The sequence below is a fragment of the Clarias gariepinus genome, chromosome 19 (genome assembly GCF_024256425.1).
Source record: "Clarias gariepinus isolate MV-2021 ecotype Netherlands chromosome 19, CGAR_prim_01v2, whole genome shotgun sequence".
Lineage (NCBI taxonomy): Eukaryota > Metazoa > Chordata > Actinopteri > Siluriformes > Clariidae > Clarias > Clarias gariepinus.
The window spans coordinates 2,322,917-2,346,883 of record NC_071118.1 but is presented as its reverse complement, the minus strand read 5'-3'; the positions used below and the strand labels follow the sequence as shown (position 1 = coordinate 2,346,883).

The 23,967-nt window shown below is 38.5% G+C and overlaps 1 protein-coding gene across 3 annotated transcripts in view; it reads right to left on the bottom strand.

Annotated features, from left to right (window-relative positions):
- Positions 1–23,967, bottom strand: part of LOC128507330 (mitochondrial fission factor homolog B) — a 232,928-nt gene that overhangs the window by 124,120 nt on the left and 84,841 nt on the right. The gene's annotated exons all lie outside the window — the stretch shown is intronic.

Sequence of the window (23,967 nt, the reverse complement as noted above, 5' to 3'; positions counted from 1 at the left end):
TTTTTTATTTATTTATTACTTTTTTGGCTTTGTGTTTATTTATTTATTTAAACATAAACACACCATAGAGATATTCAAATCACAATTTAGCTTTTTTTGGCGTTGTGTTTGTTTATTTATTTATTTAAACATAAACATAAAGATATTCGAATCACAGTCTTGCTATTTTTTGGCTTTTTGTTTGTTTGTTTATTTCTTTATTCATAGGATTAAACACAAACAAACCGTAGAGATGTTAAAATCACAACTTTTTTTTTTGCTTTGTGTTTGTTTATTTATTTATTACTTTTTTGGCTTTGTGTTTTTGTATTTATGCATTTAAACATAAACACACCATAGAGATGTTAAAATCACAAGCTTGTTTTTTTTTTTTGGATTTATTTATTTATTTATTTATTTATTTATAAGATTAACCATAATTCATAATAAAATCAATAAAAAATCATCATGTTTTTTATTAAATTAATGTATTATAAGATTAAACATAAAAACACCATAAACACAAAAATACAACTTTACAGTTTTATTCTTTGCAGTCGTTAAACCCCAGAGAATTTTAGCTGTTATTTGCTTTGCAGTTGTTTTATTTATAACCATATATAGGGTTCAGGATTTGTGCAGATAGATATAGAGTGACATATACTTTTTTTTCAGCACAACTTGGGCAATATGATAAACAAAATTTTAGATTGTTTATTTATTATATGCTTCAGTTTCCTCCCACAGTCCAAAGACGTGCAGATTAAGTTAAGAATTAAGCGAGAATGTGTGTACAGTATAAGTGTATGTGCCTTTTGATGGATTGGCACACTATCCAGGGTGTACCAAAGAAATAGCACAGATACACATGATCACATGTTTTTCTGCTGCTTTTCGGTTGTTTCTATAAGAATAATAAAAAAATACAGTAACTCCCCAACATACGATAGAGTTCTGTTCTGAGAGATCGTTCATAAGTCCAATTTGTTTGTAAGCTCAACAAACATTATCTCGGTACTAGGATCCTAACATAGTGTAAAACTAACATGTTCCATGATCTTGTCCTTGTTCTTGACAATTGTGCCGATGGTTGAATGATTCATGTTAAAAGGACAAGCAATGTCTGCCATCTTTTCACCTCGCTCCATTCTCTCAGTTACAGTATTTTGACTTTTGTCTCCATTGTTACTGCTTGGTGCTTCTTAGCCGCTGCTTTTACGCTTGCTTGAAGCTTTTATGTTTTGAGTTTGTAGCTTGATTGTTTGTATGTAAGGAAATTACTATAATAGGCCTATGTAATTTTTTAAAAGATTCTACATATTTTTTGTTACCATATTATATGTTTTTTTACATGTTTATATATATATATATATATATATATATATATATATATATATATATATTTTTATTTTATTATTTTTTTATTAATCTATGTTGTGTTGACGGCTTGAGTTTATACATGTCATGCAAGCTGTCATGAACGAAATGAAAATTTAATGACATACTTCAACACACCCTGGCATTTTGATTGATGCTTTTTTTGTGGCTCCACCGCTCCATTCCAGTGGAGATGAGAATGAAACATAGGTAAAAAAAAAAAGCCAAGTTGGCTAGAAGAACAAGTCTGTGGTCATTACAAGCTCACGAAGCCTGGTATTAGCGTAAACCCACCATATGCTTGGTCATCATTCCATCATCTTGCCTCTCGGATGTTCTGCACTACACGGTGACTCTTTCATCTTTTACAAAAGTGTCTTGCTTGTGGTAACATGTAGAGGTATTTCTTATGATACATAACTAATAACCAAAATGTTGAAATTGCCAAACAAATCTAGACTAACTAACACAATTATACAAGGTGTAGGACAAAAGGAAACTGGATCCTCTGCATTCCACGAGGCTTTGTGACAGTGTGTAGATACCAGAGGGCAGGATTAAAACAGATGTGGGCACTACAGGTGAAACACTGACCTCTTAGGATGCATTACGTCGAAATGAAAGCTAAGGGCCCGAGCCTCTGCATCGAGGTCATGTGACTTCAACATTTATTTTCCTATAAAATTTGTTTAGGGTTAAATATACTGTAACACTCAAACTGAGCATGCTCTGTGCGTCTGGGGGCGGGACCCGATGACAGAAGGCCCTACTTAACTAATGTTAAGTAGATGCAAAATGGCGTCAGACACACTACAGCCTCGGGGCTTCCAGATCAAAGTGAGGTGTGCGGCGTGCTCAGGTTTCATGCTCTTTTCATTTAGGCACAACTTTATAGCACAGCGCTTCCTTTTCTTCATGTTGATGTCTTGTGTACTGTATCGCCTACCCCGACCTGTCACACACTGGAGCTCATTATGCATTTCACAACCTTGGTCATTAATATGAATTTCTTTCATTATAAGCGAATGTTAATGAAACCGAAATTGTTAACACAAACAGTGATTTCCTAATCTATTGAACGCAATATTCTTAAGAAAGGAAAGTAAGATTCCAACGAGCTGTCTGACGCCCATCTGCGGTAATTACAGTTGTCACTAATCCCATTCCCAAAAACAGCTAAAATATTGGATTAAATAACAATGAACTAATAACTATTAGGATAGATTTCACTTTCTATTCACTGTTACATTGAGACTTTATACTATATGTGCTAGGCTGCACGGGGGCATAGTGGTTAGAACTGTCGCCTCGCACCCACTGGGTAGAAGGTTTGATTCCCGTCTCAGGGTCTGTGTGCATGGAGTTTGCATGTCCTCTCTGTGCTTGCTGGGTTTCCTTCATGTACTCCTGCTTCCTCCCACAGTCCAAAAAATGCAGATTAGGCTAACTGGCGTTTCGAACAGGGTTTCACCCTTGTGCCCAGTGTCTCCTGGGATATGTTCCAGCCCCCCTGCGACCATGTATACAGGATAAGTGGTATAGACGATGAATTAAGGAACTATACTGTATGTGTCATTTGTGCAGAAGCGGATTAGGCCCTCTGTAACAAGGACGGACACTCACACGATAGTCAGTTGAATGATGAGCAGTTTTATTATTAGAAAGAGGGTTAGCGGAAGTGTTTTGAAGGGTCAGTGTTATATGCTGCAAGTCTTTTACTTGTGCTGATTCTCGGACGTCGGCTGGGATTTCCTTCCGTGAATATCCTGGAGTCCTTTTACGGAGGAGGCCTGGGAGCGACGGGAGGCACACACCGCGGAGCTGCGAAGATGGGTACGCTGGAAACAGACAGGGAGACTTCTGGGGAACACAGAGTACAGGTAAGTAGCATGAACAATACACCTCTTACGTGCGATCTCAGTGATTTGGTCCGCTCTGGCAAATACGAGCCTGGACAATGGTTGTCGTGTGGTGTGTGCTTCTTATGGGCGTGCCTTAATTGACTTCAGGTGATCATGGTTAATATTCTGGGGATAAAGGGCGTTGTGTCTGGCTAGCGTCGGAGCCTGGCCCAACTGTGACACCCACTATTAAAAAAGAAAAAAATGTAATCATGACTTTTATCTCAGAAGGTTTGATCAGTAAAAATCTGAGAAAAAAGTCAGAACTCAAGGATAAAACTTTTTATAATGGCCCCAAATTCTTTTGTACTTTTTAGAGATTTTTCTTGGAAAGCTGATGTTTTGTGTATGTTGAATTTTTTTAATTGTTTATTTATTCATTTAATAATTTTTTGGGAAGCACATCTGCTGGAATAAAAAAAAAATAATTGGTATCAAAATCTGGTGATATTCATGGATTCAGGTACCAGTATCAGGGGAAAAAAAGTGCCCTCGTCTTTACGTCTATGTCTTTTATTCAGATCCAAAACCGTTCTACTATAAAAGTTTAATAATTTAAGGATTTGAGAAGTTCATCAACCCAACAAGCAGCAATTGATGGATTATAAAAAAAATGGCTCCATTATGAGGGTGCAGTGCTGCTTTTCTGACCTGCTTTAACGATCGATGGCTTCACAATAGGTGGAGTCTTGTGTTTTTGGGCGCATGCGGGTACGAGTGCGGCTCATGAGCGTTCTTTGAACGGTCGTAGTTTTACATTGGTAGGAAATTATTCACAGGACGTGAAGTACTTATTCATACCTGATTTGCTAAGCATAGCACAAGTGCACCAGAGCGCCACAGAGTCGAGTTTGTGTGTCTGAGTGTGTGTGTGTGTGTGTGTATGTGTAATAAACAAGCTGGATTTTGCTTGGCTGGCTTCGTATTTGCATGGGGAATTGGCCGATGGATTGCGGTGGCTTTTGAGTATGTGGTTACCTGTGCTTTACCTGAGATTGCTCAACCAGCTGAGCTCATGTTTCAGTGTTAGCTCATGCTCTCGTCAGAATATAAGCGTAGCTCCATGGCAGCTATTTTGTCCCATTTGAGTACTATTATAATGCCGCTATTTGCATTTCCACGGACATGTGCTCTACACACTGTGCATATTTATATACTGGACGTACTATTATTTATCACTTGTGAAATACAAAGTGAAATTCTGGCGCTAAAGGGACGTGGGGGTCAGAGTTCAGGTTCCCAAGAGTCCTAAGGTTGCTCAAGGGCCCGACATGAGCGGCCTGATGAAACGAATTGCCCCCTGAGCCTTAACCGTTTGAGCCTCCTCCGTCTGTCCCAGTCATGTTTATGTCTAAGAGTTTAAAGTCAAACCGATAAACACACAAGATACCTGAGATTGCTAAACTATTGTCTAACGCTCGTCTGTGCGATGTCTGTGTGATATATACGTCTGTGTGACAGTATAATTACTGTCAGATCTAATCCTCTAGAAATAGAGGCTGAAGTGAGTGCATGACGGCATACAGGCTGAGCAAACACCTAACACACTGAGGTATGAGGGAACTTTCTGATAACGTCTTAAAAAACGTCAAAAATCACAGTTTGTAGACACTCACTCATCATCTATACGGCTTTGTCCTGTATTCAGGGTCACGGGGGGCACAAGGCAGGGTACACCCTGGACAGGGTGCCAAATCATTGCAGGACACACACACACACACACACTCACACACACTATGGGAAATTTGGGAACGCCAGTTAGTCTAATCTGCATGTCTTTGGACAATGGGAGGAAACCTGCCAAGCACGGGGTGAACCTGCAAACTCCATGTACACAGAGACTGGAATTGAACCTGGCCAGGGATCAAACCCAGACCCTGGAGGTCAAAGGTGACCGAGCTAACCACTACACCACCGTGTCACCTCAGTTTTCAGACAGTCACTTAAATGTAAGTTATTTCATAATAATCTCTGAGCTAAATCTACTGCAGGCACTTGTTCTTCAATGATTGGACGTGACTGAAAATAGGCAGATAGATCACCGGAGGCAGTAAGCTTGCTAGATAAATAAAAAAGAGAAAGAGAGAGAGAGAGAGAGAGAGCTATCATGCAAATTAGTGCAGTTTGTCTTTTCATCCAGACACTTTCATTACCCCGAACTGTTTGCTCATACAGGTATATCATCTGTAACGGTGGCTCATCGGGAGACACAGCAAAGCCACGAAAAGTCAAACATCAACAACATTCCCTGCTCCTTTGTCAGACCATGACCACAACGCAGATATAAAGCGAGCATCTGAGGCACTGAAATAAAATAAGGGATGCATTCCAGGGACCGGAGAGCTCGCACCGGCTTCGGATTTGAGAGCCAAATGTTGACTGAGGGAGGGTGTCCTTCACCGCTGAATAGGGAGTGATTGTTCTCCCCGACTGCAGCACATGTGTACTTTTCAATAAGCCAAGAATCAGCATTGATCTGAGCAAACCGAGCAGCGCTGGCACATAACTTAGCATCCACGTACACGCCCTGGCTCTCATTGTGCAACGGTAGAATGGGCAGAGTGACAAAAAAAATAAAGTTTGATCAATGTGGCTACTACTGAAAAGTTGTTTTAAGGGTTGAGTAAGAACTTTCACGTATGTTGCACATGCATTTATATGGTACAAAAAAAAATCTTTCTATGTTTTCCACTCATTTTGTTTTTGTGTGTGTGTGTGTGTGTTCATGCATGTTTGTGTGTGTGTTTATTCCTTTCTATCACCTTACCCAGATCTGAGAAGTTGTCCAGTCATGACACCTAAAACTTTATTGACATTATGCTGGCGGGAAGGAGTTGAGTAAGAGCGTGTATTATCAAGTTTTCTGGTGCCTCGTTAGCACCGTGGGCGGCTCGAAAAGAGTATGGCAAAGGTCCCGGGACTTGACTCAGCTCAGCTCAGCTCAGGCGAAATGCCGTTTCGGAAATGTTGCATGATAGATACAGCTCTCTCTCTCTCTCTCTCTCTCTCTCTCTCTCTCATATCAAGGTACGATGCTGTGTTAAGAAGAGCTCTGATGAACTCTGATGACATTTACTGTTGACTGCAAATTCTGCACATTGTTCTGTCTGAGCTGAAAAAAATAAAAGATCCACCTGGATAAACACAACTAAGAAAGGACGATAGAAAGGAGATACACATGTGAACAGTTTTCAACCGCGCTGAGACAATGCAGTGGAACAACAGAGATATTTCCTGCTACAGTATTTAAAGTATTACACTGATGGTCATAAAATAGAAAATGTTAATCGCTTTAAAGTTTTGCCAACTTTCTACTGTGACTAGTTCACTTGTACTGAATATATAAAGGATGAGAAACAATCTGGTATTTGTTTCAATAGAGTATCTATCTATCTATCTATCTATCTATCTATCTATCTATCTATCTATCTATCTATCTAAACAAGTAACTGATTTTACATTAATAGTTGCAAGTGGAAAATCATAATCTGTCATAATCATTATCATTATCTTTTTAAAGTAATATGTACACAATGAATAAGTATATTACAGGAAGCAAAGGGTTAAAAGGAAACCCAGTATTTGCTTATTGCACTAGTGCAACTCTCTCTCTCTGAGTGTGTGTGTGTGTGTGTGTGTGTGTGTTTGTGTCTGTATACGTGGTATCCAACAGGATGTGGCTTGTACCTTTAAGCGAGGGAGTTTATAGAACTCCCAGTACAAGACTCCGGGGGAAAATGACCATATTTGGGTTCAGGAAGTGCTGGAATTCCTTCAGGTATGAAAGACATTACAATAGAAGGAGGTCGGAGGCCATCAGGTTTAGTGATTTACTGTTTTATCCAACACGCAACATTAACCGACTCAGTGCAGACACACCCAGACGCAGTGCGTCATTCTGCTGTATCTCCGTAGATTTTTTACAAATGATAAAACACTGGTGTCTGAAAACCTGAAATGCACTGTATTGTATTCACAAGGGTCATTTACACAAGAGGCCATATTTTTGGAATACAGGAAGTAGGGAGTCGTTTGTGCTATAGGTAGGAAAAGAAACGTATAGGTAGTACAGGTGGGGTAAAAGCTAAGGATATTGCCCGAAGTGATTTAAAAAAAAAAATGTTCTAGTGGATGATTTATGATTAATAAATATACTAGTATGAAAAAACATCAAATTTTCAAAAAAAATAAAAAATTGTCCATTAGACACAACAGACTGACAGGACGAGAAACAGACAGTAAGTGAAGGGCACGGAACGTCTATAGTGACATTCTAGCTTCTAAATAGATAGATAGATGAAAAGATAGATAGATTTGGTAAAAATTCTGAGATCTGGATGCATTCTCCATTGTAGACAGATAGATAGATAGATAGATAGATAGATAGATAGATAGATAGATAGATAGATAGATAGATAGATATATGGATAGATGTGGCAAAAGTTAAGAGAAGGGGACCATTGACACTTTAACAGCATTTAGCAGACTTACGTATTCAGAGTGATCAAACACACACATCATGCTATTGCACTGCGCCTGTTGTAAGAATATGATAAAACCTAAACTATGTTTGTAAGGTAAGTACAGCATGAAAAACACACACACTAGGTAAAGGAAACATAAAAAATATAACCAAGTGCTAATTTCTGTGCGTGGTGAGGAGGTCTGAAGAACATCAGGGAGCTGTTTATTCCATCACCTGCAAGAGACTGGATGCTGAACTGGTGTTCATCTTCCACTGAGAGATGGTGAGTGCAGGGTGCAGTCAGGGCGAGGTGTGATAAATGGCAGTGTGTCTTTTGGCTTTGCAGGCAAACATCAGTGCAGGAGAACTTGAGATTGAAAACAAGTCTGGATGAGTGTCAAGGTCAGAAAGTAATCAGTAGTCCAGTCTTGACTTGACAAGGGACTGAAGCAGCACCTTGATAGAAACAGCTGAATCTTTTTTTTTTTTTTTGTCTAAAAGTTTCCCAAAACCAATGGGACTTTGTCATATTTACAAAAAACGAAGCATGGATCGGGTGATAAGAAGCATAAAGTCATATGATCCTATCTGAAATCACTTTTTAGCACCAATACCATGTTTTGGCCGAAAGTGATTCTGAGATTCGTTATCAGATGAAACAGAACAAATAAAAGACTTTTTTTCCTTAAAAATCCTGTTTCGCTAGATACTTTGTGTACTATGCTTAGCTTTTCCACATTTATCTCTATTTGCTTAAGTACACTGTGGTTACTTCCTGGATTCTACATTCTACATAAGGAAGGATGCAGGCTGTTTGTCAGTACCACGTACTATAAAAACTACAGCAGGGGGCAGAGCTTTTCAAACGAAGGCCCAAAATTATGAAATAGTCTCCCAATTAATGTGGTGACCACCTGTCACGTACGCCAGGGACACTTTATGGGCGCAGGTTATCGGATGGCTTGTTATATGTTGCAAAATGCACAATTTTTTTAAAAACCTTATGTCAATACAAGACAGGAAATCGTGGATATTTGCGATTCCAAATATATGTTTTAAATATATAGTTACAAAACTGTATTATGAATGCATATGTCTTAGTATGATGATTTTTTTTGTCCATTTCTTGTGTTTCTTTAGCAACTTCATGTGTCAGATTGTCTGATTATGTTAAATTTGGTTTGAGACAGGACCAAGGATAAACTCTGTACTCTATTGTTATCCAATAAGCTAAAAGAAAACATGTGGAAAAATTCCCACACACAGCTATAAGGAAGCATTGGTTTCTTTTATCACCTGTGGTTTAATCGAGATGGAATAGTCCTCCAATTAATGTTCAGGACTAGATTCGCCCTAGGTAAAGAAGCAGATCTGGGGGACTCATGGATGTAAAGTATTATGGTGAACTGGTATGTTTAGATGCTGCCTTCCCCACTCTCACTGATTACTCAGTTTTTTTTCATGGTGGAGTGACACTGCTCCCTGCTTCTGGTTGGAGATCACGTTGCATGTGGTCTGTCTGGGATGCGTGTGGTGACTGGGGACGATTCCACTTTACCATGAAGACATGGCTGATGCAGACAGCTGCTCTCTGAGGACTTGTGACTGCAGTCGCTCGATGGTTCAGGACTGGAGTTTCCTACACTCTACCTGAGCCTCCAATAAGGAACTGGACTCCATATTAACTTAAAAGCATTAATTGTTATACTAAACTTCCAGCGTCCTAACACACTGTATGACTGCAGATTAATTCCTGCTATCCATTATCACCCAAATGAGGATGGGTTCCCTGATGAGTCTGGCTCCTCTCAAGGTTCCTTCCGTCGCCCTCTCGGCTTACTCATCAGGAATGATCTGATCATTTTCTCATACACATTTTCTCACATTTCGGACACATTTCCATAATTTTCATTTCCATGATTTCCTTACATTTTGTACAAATTTCCATAATTTTTTTTTTGTGAAGCTGCTTTGCGACAATGCCCATTGTTAAAAACGCTACACAAATAAAATTGCATTGAAGTTTACATTTATTGTTCTTTTTTTCTCCAGCTTAATTAAAATGCGCTTCAATTGCTGCATGGGTATTCTGTTTTTCTCCTGGAGATCAATTCTACACAAATGTTCTACCATCCTTAACGGTTTGTTACGAGAGAGAAATATAGCGCCAGCACTGTTTGAAGAGGCCCTGTCTGACATGGCATCTGGCGTGCAATAACTCGAACATGTCGTATATTATATCTCTCATGTTTGCAGAAGTCTGTGTAGATAATCCAAAGCAGTGCTGTAGATGTGGTGACCACCTGTCACGTACGCCAGGGACACTTTATGGGCGCAAGTTATCGGATGGCTTGTTATATGTTGCAAAATGCGCAATTTATTTTAAAACCTTATGTCAATACAAGACAGGAAATCGTGGATACTTGCTATTCCAAATATATCTTTTAAATATATAGTTACAAAACTGTATTATGAATCTGAATTATTATGATATTTTTTTGTCCATTTCTTGTGTTTCTTTAGCAACGTCATGTGTCAGATTGCCTGATTATATTAAATTTGGTTTGAAACAGGACCAAGGATAAACTCTGTACAGTATTGTTATCCAATAAGCTTAAAGCAAACATGTAAAAAAAAATTCCCACACACAACTATAAGGAAGCGTTGGTTTTTTTTATCACCTGTGTTTTAATCGAGGTGGATAAAATCCTGCTTCTCGATCGAATTGGCACAAAATTACACATATTGGGGGGGGGTTTGGGGGGCATGAAGCTTAGACAGGATTTTAACATTTACTTAAAGTGCAGAATGCATGATTATTATAGAAATTGTTTTTTTATTATTAATAAATTAATGTAAATGGCTACCAATTCTGACGTATAAATTTTATCACGACACTATTGACTGACTGTCTGTTTACTTCTTGCATGTCTGTGAATGGTGCACATTTTTTAAAGAAAACCTCTGGTGTACTGTAAGCTGAAACTGTATACGGTGGAAGCCGTGTAATCACATCTCGTCGTGATGAATCAGAGTGCGTAAACGAGTTTCCAGAGAATCTCGATTCCTTAAAAGACCTCTACAGCCAACAGCAGTTGTGTGAAATAAAGAAAACACACTTGAGAAGGAAGTGACTGATTTCTGCACCACCTGTATGACCAGTAATGGGAAGTTATCATAATAATCTGGTGTAATCATGTGAAAAATCAAAACAAAAACAGGAAGTTTTTTGGGTACACAATGGTGGTTCTGATTATATTCTCTTATTTGGCAGTTTTGTGGTATGAAATGTAGTCCACTGTGACTGAAGGTTATGGTGTTGAAAAAAATAACGTTAATAATGACATGACCTCAAACTAATTTCGTTTGAAAAAGTTATCACACTTGACTTCTGCTATTGGCGAATGAGGTGGACAAGCTAATTATGCTAATTGTTTTTAACAGAAACGTTCAGATGATAAACAACGAGACCAAAATAATGTAAAATAGTACGGTTTCCATTAATGTTGTTTAAGTTTTAAAAACTAGCTTGTCAATCTTGCAGATGCATGATTTGTTTCTGCTCACAACTTTAATGCACGCAGATGTTAGCTTTTTAAAGCAATCGGTGCAAATATGATGGTTACTTGCTGCTAACTGCTTTGCAAATACACATTAATGGCCATGCTAGTCACATAGTAAGCTAGATTCAACTTGGAAACTTCCATTCAGAGAAAATATTATATTTGATAATGTCTGTTCAAATGCAATTTTATACATATAATAATACAGAGGGTGTTTTTTTGTCAATTTGTCAAGTTTAAAAAACAATAAGATCTTATAGAGCAGATCAGACCACATAAATCTTACACATAGTAGATCAGACCACATGTATCTTACATAGAGCAGATCAGACCACATTATATATTATACAGAGTAGATCAGACCACAACTATTTTATATAGAGCAGAGCAGACCACACCATCTTACACAGAGTAGATCAGACTACTGATATCTTAAACAGGGTAGATCAGACAACATTATATATTATACAGAATATATCAGACCACAACTATCATATAGAGCAGGTCAGACTGCATACATCTTACACAGAGTAGATCAGAGCACATATCCACACCTGTGGTCTGATCTACACTGTATAAGATGACTGTGGTCTAATCTGTTTTGTATAAGACATCTGTGTTCTGCTCTATCCCATATAAGGGTATATATATATATATATAGAGAGAGAGAGAGAGAGAGTATACCAAGAATATTAGTTCTATATGTATATGGTCTAATCTGCTACATATACAAAATATGAAGTATATTATCTACTTTATATTAGATATATGTAGTCTGATCTATTCTGTATACAATATCTGTGGTCTGATCTACCCGTCATAAGATATCTGTGGTTTGATCTATGCTGTATAATTTAGGCTACGTATATGTGGTCTGATCTATCTTATATAAGATAGTTGTGGTCTGATCTTCTCTGTATAATATATATGTGGTCTAATCTACTATGAAGTGCTCTCAGAGTATATAGAGTAGAACAGACCACAGAAGTCTTTTACAGAACTGGTTAGATCATAGTCATCTTATACAGAGTAGATCAGACCACAGATAATTTATAAAGGGTAAATCAAATGTAACCACAGCATTTGATGCTAGCATTTTTGATAGCATTATTAGCATTTTTAGTGCTAAAGTCCTAGTGCATCAAAACAATGATCATCAGAGCTAGATTTCTATTTTTGGAAGGCATTAGAAATATGTAAGTGTTTCCGGGTGCAATAGACTGCACTGGGTTGATTCTAGCATTAAGACATGTAGGAAGATGTAAAAATAATACCACCTTCTGAGTTATGATTGGTTACATTAACTGTCAGGCTTCGTTAGATCGCTAGCGCTCTGACATGGGAGTCAATCCTCTAGTGCTGGCGACTTAACCAAGCCGAACGAATGATCCCACACCGGGGCATTACCAGACTAATTTCACTCCTTTGTTCAGTGAACCGTCTGCACCTTTCTGTGTCACATATAAACAACCATCATGTGCTCCGCTACATAATAAAACTATCACATTGCTTGACTTGTTTTTTCTCAGTTTTGTTTGTGATATCAAAAACAATCTCGAATTCAAACACGTAGCCGATTCGAAATCCATCTAAAGCGTATGATTTTCCATGAAGCGAATAAAGTTTATATGAAGGCCTGTGCTTAAATATGACAGTTGTGTAAATGAAACCCGAGAGCTGAGCCGTCAGACTAACATCAACCCTCTTTCCTCATCACATTTTTTTGTTTTGTTTTGTTTTATGTTGCACTTATAATCTGGGTTTTAATGCCTTTTTTTCTTTCAGGTACACTTTGATCTTTTGCTCAGTGGTATGTAAAAGAAAAAAAAAAAAAGAAAACTCTGGTTACGCGAGTCCGCCTCTTTCTGCCCCGAGGTGTTCTAGAAGTGAATTGCGTCAAGAAGTCGGTTTTGTTAGGAGGGGGTGGGAGCACGAGCTCATACCTGTGGTTAGGAACTTTGCGTGTGATTTAAATGTTGGGATGTCCTTTTTCTTGTCTCCCAGGCAACCAGAGTCAAACAGGCACAATGTCAGTGTCAATACACCACTTTGCTGACTGAATGGAAAATTTATTTTGCAGTAAAGAGCAAATGGTGAAGAGTCAAAGCAAAGCAAGAGCCTCCAGGGGTGACAAAACGTTCACGTCTCTCTCGAGCCGCCAGAACTCTTGCGTGTTGAAAGAAGAACAGCGAGACAAGCCATATGTGCCTTCTAACCACTCTCGTTCTCACAGACAGGCAGCGTTATTTGTATACCAGGGTGAATTACGTAAGAAATGGAAAGCAGGGGCAGACACGTTGCAGTCTGTCTTTCGGGTCAGGATTTGTTTGAGCTAAAATGGCTAAAGTCGAACATATTTCAACTTCCAAGATTTGCATGATGACATTATTGTCTTGCAGCTCAGCTTAAGGACTCAATCGAGTGGATGGACAGGTGTCTACAACAAATGCAGGCTCAGTGAGGACATGGGAAAACGTCGCCAATTAGAGTTCAATTGATGAAGTGTCTTCTAAGATTTTAATAAAGTAACATACAAATAGAAAGCTATTTGTAGACATTTTTTTATTTTTATTTTTTTTTTACAAATTTTTGTAGATATTTCCAAGTTTCGTGTCTCAAAGGATGATAGAATGAAAATGTTTGAAATGAGTGGAAGCAAAAAAAAACAGGCTTAAGGTATATAGGTATAATAATGATATGGAATAAAGAAATTATCTTTATCGCAACTGGCATTTTAGTGAAACTCGGACTTATGATGACATTTTAATTTAATTTCTATTCAATTTTATTTGTATAGCGTTTTAACAATCGTCATTGTCGCAAAGCAGCTTTACACAATCTAAAGAAGAATTATTTTAAGTTTGTATGGAATGTGAATGTGTATGAATCAAAATGGTCAGTTTGTCCCTGGTGAGCGAGCCGAGGGCGACAGTGGCAAGGAAAAACTCCCTGAGATGGCAATAGGAAGAAACCTTGGGAGGAACCAGACTCAACAGGGAACCCATCCTCATCTGGGTGAGACAGAGAGCAGGAATTGATCTGCATTCATGCTGTGTGTTAGGTAGCAGGCAGTTCAGCTATAACAGTTGATGTTATTTGATGTTAGTATGGAGTCCAGTTAGTTATTAGAGGCTCAGGTAGACTTGTAGGAAATTTCAGTCCTGAACTATCGAGCAACTGCAGCTAGTCAAGTCTTCAGAGAAACAGCTGTCAACATCAGTCGAGGACAGAACCGTCTTCATGGTGGAGCGAAACCGTTCCCAGACACCGGACGCATTCATTCATTTACCAACACTACTTGCGCATTTCAGGAACTCGGCTGGGAGTTATTGCTACATCCCCCGTACAGTCCTGACCTCGCTTGAAGACATTTCCACATGTTTGACTTGAACACCAATGCACCAAAAATTTGGAGCATAAGATAAATAAATTTGCTGATATCGCCATTATATCGGGAGAATCTAAAATATTCATACACATACAGAGATTCAGTGGTGCTTTTCTATTTAAATTTGTACAGTAGAACCCACTTCTTGTCTACTTCTTGATGATGGACTCCAGCTGTGCCAACATAAAAAGGGTTTGTTTGTCAGCACTTATACAACTGACCAACACACAGTCCAAAATTAACGTCCAAGGAGCTCGGAGCAGATCTGACAAAGAGGATGATAGATGTCTCCTGGAGACATTTCCAAACAACTACAGATTCCAAGATCAGTTCAAACAATTGTATGTAAGTCCAGGAGGTATAGTCACTTTGTAATGGTCTGGAAGAAAACCCAAACTGTCCATCTCAGCTGAGAGGTTGGTGGTTCTGATGGTCAAGAACAACCCAGGAACCACCAAGGAACATGCATACCATGAACTGGATGCTGCTGGAACACCCACATTACAGTCTACAGTCAAGTGAAGGTGGAACTGAAAGGCTGCTGTCCTAGAAATAAATCCACTAAAAAGACTTCTGAAGGAAAGGCTTGAGGCATCAATCAAACACATCAATCAAAGCTGGTTATGGAGTGAACAAACCAAGCTAACATTAAACTTTTGGAGCCTCACCCCTGTCAAAAACCTTGTGGACCTTGCTTTATAGTGCTACGAAACAACAAATTTACGCCTCTTTTACACTAGACACAACTGATTCGTATGATGCCTCGGAACTATTTCTCTACCTCCCTACTCGCCATCGTTCACAGTATTATTATTATTATTATTTTGATGATAATATTAATAATAATTGTCTTAATGTCTTTCTACTTTATCACTTATGGCTGTTGAGATTTCGGAGGAAACAGGTTGTGTTCTAAACAGCGGTCCACTCCCGTGTTCAGGTACGGTCGGCTTCTTGATTTGAGGCCTGCCTGAGTACGCTGTACCATGCTCAAGACCGCCTTTTCACCTTTTCATCTTTCATCTTTTAATTCGTGCCCAGGCTTGATTTAGTGCTCATATTCAGCAAACATACTGTATTTTGGGGTCGAGTGTGCCGACTCGTCTCGTCCCTTCTTTTAAACCCTTCTAACTCCTCTAACTTTCCTTTAATCTATTCTTCTCCCCTCTTCTATTTTTAATATTTGTTATCACCTTCTATTCTCCTTTAATCTCTTCTCTTTACTTTTCTTGATTTCACTCTTTTCTTTTGTGTTTTTCCTTATCTTCTATTTGCTTCTCCTCCTATCTCCTGCTATCGTCCGTTCTCCTCGTTCTATCTTCTGTTCTCTTCCCCTTTTCTCTTCTTTTTCCCACATATTCTTGTCTGTTGGCTCCTTATCACATCCCATTCTCTTCTCTTCATCTTCTCTTCAATTTTCTTCCATTTCTTCTCCTTGTCTTCTCTTCTTGTCCTTTTTATCTTCTTCTATTCTCTACTAATGTCTTCTTATTTCTTGACCTGTTTTTTTTTCCTTTGGTCTTCTCTCCACTTCTCTCCTCTTTTATGCGTATCCACTTCTTATCTTGTCTTCTTCTCATCTTCTCTTCAATTATCTTCCCTTCTTCTCATCTTATCTTCTCGTCCTTTTTACTTTTTCTATTCTCTTCTAATCTCTTCCCTCCTCTAGAGTTCACTTTCCCCCCTTTTTACATTCTTCTATCATCTGTTCTCTTTCCTTTTGGGTTTCTCCCCAACTTCTCTTCTCTTCCCCAAACATTTACTTCTGGTTCCTTATCACATCTCTTCTCTTCTCTTCTCTTCTCTTCTCTTCTCTTCTCTTCTCTTCTCTTCTCTTCTGTGGCCATTTGACATTTGACACACGAGAGCCCCGAACTATTTACGGCACCTTTAGCTGTCAGCATTACATGACTCAGGTGTGTTTGTGTCCTGATGTATCTCGATACGGTAACGACACACAGCCAAGCGACTCCTGAGTAAACACGGCATGCACAAAGCGAGAGGTAATCCGTAGCGCCGCGGAGCGTGTGACAGCCAGGCGGCGATTACTTCAGCAGCCGATCCTCGCCGGGTGACGCTGACGCTCGATGACCCCCCGTGTGAAATTTCACCTCTGCTTTTGTTTGGCAGCACGAGCACCGGGATGGGGTTTCCTCACTTGAACTCCGAGGCCATTGTAGTACTACTGTCAGGTGCCAGGGGTGATAAATTATTTCAGAACCATGAACCTTCAGGGTCAGCTTTCCTAAAGACTGCCGCACAAAACACAGCTTGATACAAAAGACCGTAATGGTGTAAAAAAAAAAGAAGAGAAAAGAAAAAGAAGCCGTCTATACCAGCTTTTGATTTACTCCAGAGGTGTTAGATTCCCGCACAGGAATTCGAGCGACGTTATGTTCTAAATATAGAACGGACCTGAAAGTCAAGCTCTGTCCTAATCAGAGCCACGGTGAAACGGATCACTGATAACGCGGCTAGGTCGTCAGAGATGAGACGATTTGGATATTCATGTCGACTGTAAGATTGAAAATTACTAGACTATGAAACCCATGTTGAGCTTTGCCCACTCGTTTATGCAAAGTTTATGGCAGAACGTTCATCTCGAATAAAAGATCCGGCATATCAAGGGACGTTCCACAAGACTTCGGACAACATATATTTCAACAGGACGATGCTCTAGTATATACACTGGACAAAATTTAATACCAAAAACACAATACAGTGAAGCGATTTAGGAAAAAAATGATTCTTTTTTTGTTTTTAGACTAGTTTGGTTAATTTGGTTTAATTGGATAAGAGGATTTACAAAATATAGCCTCATTTGCTTGTCCTTATGTTACCCAGATGTCACGTGAGTATCTGTGGTGGAAAATATTCATTGTACAACTTCATGACAAGACCTTTTATGCCACCGTGTATGACTAGTGCTGAAACGATCCATGTGCTACCTTGGTGTCCAAGCACTAGTGAAACACTGGGATACGTGCATTAGTGTATCAGGGGGTTATATAGAGACATAAAGGGAGTTTTTACTCTCCGTGTCCTGTTATTCTGAACAATTACACATAACCTTTACAGTGACTTGTTACAGTTTCTAACAAACTAATAAGGCCATCTGCTATGATAACTCATTGTTCATCGAGTCTAGTGCTTCTGCCTCAGAGAGAAAAGTTTCAATGGAATTTCAGGTATCGAAACACAAATTTTAGTATCATGACAACTCGACTTTGTTTTCTTCATTTATAGCATCAATTGTAGCCAGTAAGCAGGAACCCAGGGGTCAGGGGTCAGGGGTTGGGGTAGCTCGAGGCATTGGTCTATGGTTCGGAAGGTCCCAGGTTAAAATCCCACGACCACCAAGTTGTCCCTGTTGGGCCCTTGAGGAAGGTCCTTAACCCTCAACTGCTTAGATGTTTAATAAGATATGAATGTAATTTGCTCTGGATAAGAAGCATCTGTTAAATGCTGTAAAAGTAAGTCAAAATCTAAATAATGCTAAATAATTTTTATTCGCATGATATCATAATCCTGGTTAATAATTAGCAAAGTACAAATTATATATATATAATTTTTTTTAAGATATATATATAATTTTTAAAGATATATATAATTAAGTTACAAAAATAATAAAAGTAATGAAAAACATTTGAAGTTAATATTTTAAATACGTGACTAAATTTAAAAGTAGCAGCTTTTTCACTTTTATGTCAGTACAATTATTTATTTATTTATTGCTGGATGTTTCTGAATTTAGTAAATTTGAAATACATAGTCTATTACTTTCATGTGAGTAAAATGTCCCTGTACTCCCCCCCCCCCCCCCCCCCCCCCCCCCCCTCTTTGTCTTGTTTGGTCTTAGACAAAATTTATCAGCTCCGGTGCAAAGAGCCTGACCCGAGACGTCCATCCTCGGCACGGCCGTGACCCTGACGTGTGTGAGGTGCTGGTACGAGGGGATCACGGCTACAGTTATAAAACACCTCACACTTATTGTTCTGTATATTATAAATTATTACACTTAGACTGATCCTGTACATCGCACTACGACTCTTAATCTATCAATGCATAATGTTTATTTTATTTATTTATTTTTTTAGTTTTTGTTTAGTCTGGTCTCAATTCACCTTGAAATCCAAGCAGTGTTGCAACCCTTCCCACACACATGCATACTACATTTGTATAAACAGCTAGAAATATCAATCTGTTAAGATCTTTTTCTTAATAGAAAAACTATTGTGTATTGTGTAACAGCCAAGAAAGATCAAATGATTAGGCAACAGGAAAAACTAGAACATGGAGATGGGAGAAAGGCAAAAAAATAAAAATAAAAATAACAGGAAATAAAAAAGTGACTGACAATGTTCGGGCCAGGGAGACGTGACACTTCATACGTAAGTGATCATTCATTTTTGCACCATGTAACAAATGAGAGATTTGGAAATGATTCATGATGATCTCTTCTCCTGTCAAAGTCATGATGGGTTCCTGGGTTAATCCTGGATGTGAAGTGGAAATACACTTGGAATGGGATGCCAGTCCATTGCAGTGCAACACAGACACCACTTGGGGCAATTCATCTCATTCATTCCACCTACTAGCATTTTTTTTTTTTTTTAAATGGAGACAACTGGTGAAGCCATGCCCAAACAGGCAGAACGCTCAGGATCTACCCAGAGGCTCATGAGCTATGAGGTGGTATTGCTTTCCTCAACCTTTGCTATCTGAAATTTACAGACATTTTAACTGCAGATGAGAACAGATCCTTGGTAAAAGCTCTTTTAATGTCTACATAAGGGTTTAATTATTAGGATGCATCAAACAAAGAAAACAAACAAAATAAATGACTGGAAGTGGGTTGAGATCTTTATCAAATCCTGAAAGGATCGTGCTGATCCCGTCAACTTTGTGGAAAAAATGTGGTCGGAAAAAACTCATCAATGGAGATCGCTTAGTTAAGTTGAATGGTAAAGGATCAACAATAGAAACCAGAGCTTCATTTGTTTAAGCTTGTTTAATAGTAAAAGTGAGAGCATTTCCATACACAGACAAGATGTTGATGAGATCTCACAGAATTGGGACTAAACAGCTGCGTCCATAAGAAAAACCACTTGTTAGGGAGGCTTCAGTTTGGTAGGGAGCATAAAGACTGGACTTTGGAGCGATAGAGAAAGGTCATGTGATCTGATGAGTCCGATCTAAAATCAAAATAAAATAATTAAAAAAAATGATGAGTAAAGTTTGGCAAATCAGCCACTAACTAGATCAGCTGTTTTTTTTAAATTGTGCTAATGCTAATATACAAATGGTAGCTAACCAGCCAGCTGAGACTTTTTTCCAATAATAATAATAATAATAATAATAATAATAAACATCTAAATAAACGTCAGCAAGACGTGATGATAGTGGACTTTGGAACAAAGCAGCAGAGCAATTACCAGACCCCCATCATCAACATGAGCCCAGTGGAGATGAGCCCAGACTTCCGATACCTCGGCGTTCATATCACACAGGACCTGTCATGGTCCTGTCACATCTACCACCTCACGACCTGGTTGGGGAACAGCCCCATGCAGGACAGACGAGCTCTACAGAGGGTGGTGCGATCAGCTGAGCGCATCATTCGCATCGAGCTCCCTGACCTGCACTCGATCTACGGCAAGTGGTGCTGGACCAAGGCCAGGAAGATCGTGAAGGTGGCTGAGCCACCCCAACAATGGACTGTTCTCTGGAAAGTGATTCCGCTCCCTGAAGGCCAACACAGAGAGACAGAGGAGGAGCTTCTTCCCGCAGGCGATACGGTCTCTCAATCACACCACCACACAGGACTAGACCATTTTGCACATCCACACGTATGAACATTTGTCTTTTTGAACTCATTTTGGACATTCATGGACACTTATGGACACTGCACACCTGCACATTTTACACATTTCTATTCCATTTCTAGGCTCGTTGCACATAATGCACTTTTAATAAGACACTTTCATGCATTTTACACACGTCCTCCAGACATTTCTATTTAAATCCCACTTCATCTCCATACTAAAGGTTCTATATTTTTCTATATTTGAACAGAAATCATTTCTTTTCCATATTCGTACAGCTAGGTTTTCTTATATTCTTATATTTTTCTTATAGTGTATATTTTGTCTTATCCTATATAGATATATTTTTTTATCTTAACTAAATTAATTTTCTATTTTATTTCTCTCTATTCATGTTTATTTTCCATTGATAATCCTTTATTTTTAAGGTCACAGGCGGTCGTTCAAGCATTTCACTGCATATCGTATTGTGTATGACTTTGTATGTGACAAATTAAATTTGAATTTGATTTAATTTAATAATAATAAAAAACAGTACATTTACACGTAAAACTTTGAGTGTGATAAAATGCTTCTGTGTGTAAAATACGGAGTATTTAACACAGTAAATAGTTAAGAACCTAACTAAGTATTTAGTATTTAACTAAATAAGTATTCCTAGTTTCCTAGTACTTTTTTCAACAATGGGTAAAAGAGTAATAATAATAATAATAATAATAATAATAATAATAATAATAATAATAATGATGATAATAATAATAATAGTAATAATAATAATAATAATAATAATAATATGCAAGATTTGTCCATATTATTTTACCAAAATCTGAGGTCAGAAATAAAACAAATACAAAATAAAGATTCAATGTTTACTATAAACAAAGTCTAATACACTTTAAGGCTTTAAAAAATATGAAGCAAATATCAATATATTTTCCATAAAAAATATTCTGTTATAGTATATAATGATACACTGTATAACAAACAGGTTTAGACGAAGTCTTTACAGTACTGTGCTCCCAGTCCACTTGGTCACGCTCCTGTGAAGCTTAATTACGGCCTCTGGTTCACATGCATATGAAGAGAAGCAGAAACCTGAAACAGATTGACAAGACAGCATAAAAAAGTAAACAGACTTGTCAATAATCTGGTCTTTAGCTTCAAAGGCACATGTGACCTGATGATGATGTTTCTATGGTAACGGGGATCATAAGCTGCTCATTATAAACATTCCATGCATGAGGGAATTGCCAAGGCTTCTACATTATATATATAGCCTATATATATACATATATACGCTCACCTAAAGGATTATTAGGAACACCATACTAATACGGGGTTTGACCCCCTTTCGCCTTCAGAACTGCCTTAATTCTACGAGGCATTGATTCAACAAGGTGCTGAAAGCATTCTTTAGAAATGTTGGCTCATATTGATAGGATAGCATCTTGCAGTTGATGAAGATTTGTGGGATGCACATATATATATATATATATATATATATATATATACATACAGTGGGTATGGAAAATATTTAGACAAATACTGTATTCAGCAAATATTACATTTTTTACTTTTTGTTATACTGCAGCCATTTGCTGAAATCATTTAAATTCATTTTTTCCCTCAATAATGTACACACAGCACCCCATACTGACAGAAAAACACAGAATTGTTGACATTTTTGCAGATTTATTAAGAAAGAAAAACTAAAATATCACATGGTCCTACAGTGTGTATTTAGACCCTTTGCGGTGACACTCATATTTTTACCTCAGGTGCTGTCCATTTCGTTTGATCATCCTTGAGATGGTTCTACACCTTCATTTGAGTCCAGCTGTGTTTGATTATACTGATTGGACTTGATTAGGAAAGTCACACACCTGTCTTACAGTTCACAATGCATGTCAGAGCAAATGAGAATCATGAGGTCAAAGGAACTGCCTGGAGAGCCCAGAGACAGAACTGTGGCAAGGCGCAGATCTGGCCAAGGTTGCAAAAAAAGTTCTGCTGCACTCAGGGGTTCTAAAAGCACAGTGGCCTCCATAATCCTTAAATGGAAGACATTTGGGATGACCAGAACCCTTCCTAGAGCTGGCCGTCCGGCCAAACTGAGCTATCGGGGGAGAAGAGCCTTGGTGAGAGAGGTACAGTAAAGAAGAACCCAAAGATCACTGTGGCTGAGCTCCAGAGATGCAGTCAGAAGATGGGAAAAAGATGTAGAAAGTCAACCTGGACCTATCAGGGGTAAAAAGCACCTCAAGGACTCCAAGATGGTAAGAAATAAGATTCTCTGGTCTAATGAGATCAAGATAGAACTTTTTGGCCTTAATTCTAAGCGGCATGTGTGGAGAAAACCAGGCACTGCTCATCACCTGTCCAAAACAGTGAAGCATGGTGGTGGTTGCATCATGCTGTGGGGGTGTTTTTCAGTTGCTGGGACATGACGACTTGTTGCAATCGAGGAGATGAATGCGGTCAAGTACAGGGATATCCTGGACGAAAACCTTCTCCAGAGCGCTCAGGACCTCAGACTGGGCAGAAGGTTTACCTTCCAAGACAATGACTCTAAGCACACAGCTAAAATAACAAAGAAGTGGCTTCACAACAACTCTGTGACTGTTCTTAAATGGCCCAGCCAGATCCCTGACTTAAACCCAATAGAGCATCTCTGGAGAGACCTAAAAATGTCTGTCCACCAATTTTACCATCCAACCTGACAGAACTGGAGAGGATCTGCAAGGAGGAATGGCAGAGGATCCCCATATCCAGGTGTAAAAAACTTGTTGCATCTTTCCCAAAAAGACTCATGACTGTTATAGATCAAAAGCGTTCTTCTTCTAAATACTGATCAAAGAGTCTGAACACTTAGGCCCATGTGATATTTCTTTTTTTTTTAATAAATCACTAAAAATGTCAACAGTTCTGCATTTTTTTGTCAATATGGAGTGCTGTGTGTATAGAACATTAATAAGAAAAAAATGAACTTAAATGATTTTAGCAAATGGCTGCAATATAACAAAGAGTGAAAAATGTAAGGGGGGTCTGAATACTTTCCGTACCCACTGTATACCACATAGGCACCAGTTTACAGGTGCTTTCACACTCTGGGCCCAAGCATGGATCCTGGTACATTTGTGTAATATGAACGCTTTGACTTACAGTACACACTGTAGCCGCAGCTTACGCAGTAGAAAAGCACCTGAGAGCATTGATCCTGATAGTTTTTCTGTAATATGAATATTATTAGGCATAGCACAAAGGTTGACTTCCTTGTTCCCTGTCTTCTCCTTGTGTTTACTGTAAGCTCCTTGTTAAATACTGCCACCTGCTATATCGGAGTGCGTTAATACTCGAATACAAAACAATAGTACAGCTGTACCTCTGTATACAAATTTAATTCGTTCCGTAGGTAGTAATCTCGTAAAGGCGAAAATTTCGTAGTGTGAAACGCATTTTCCCAAAGGAA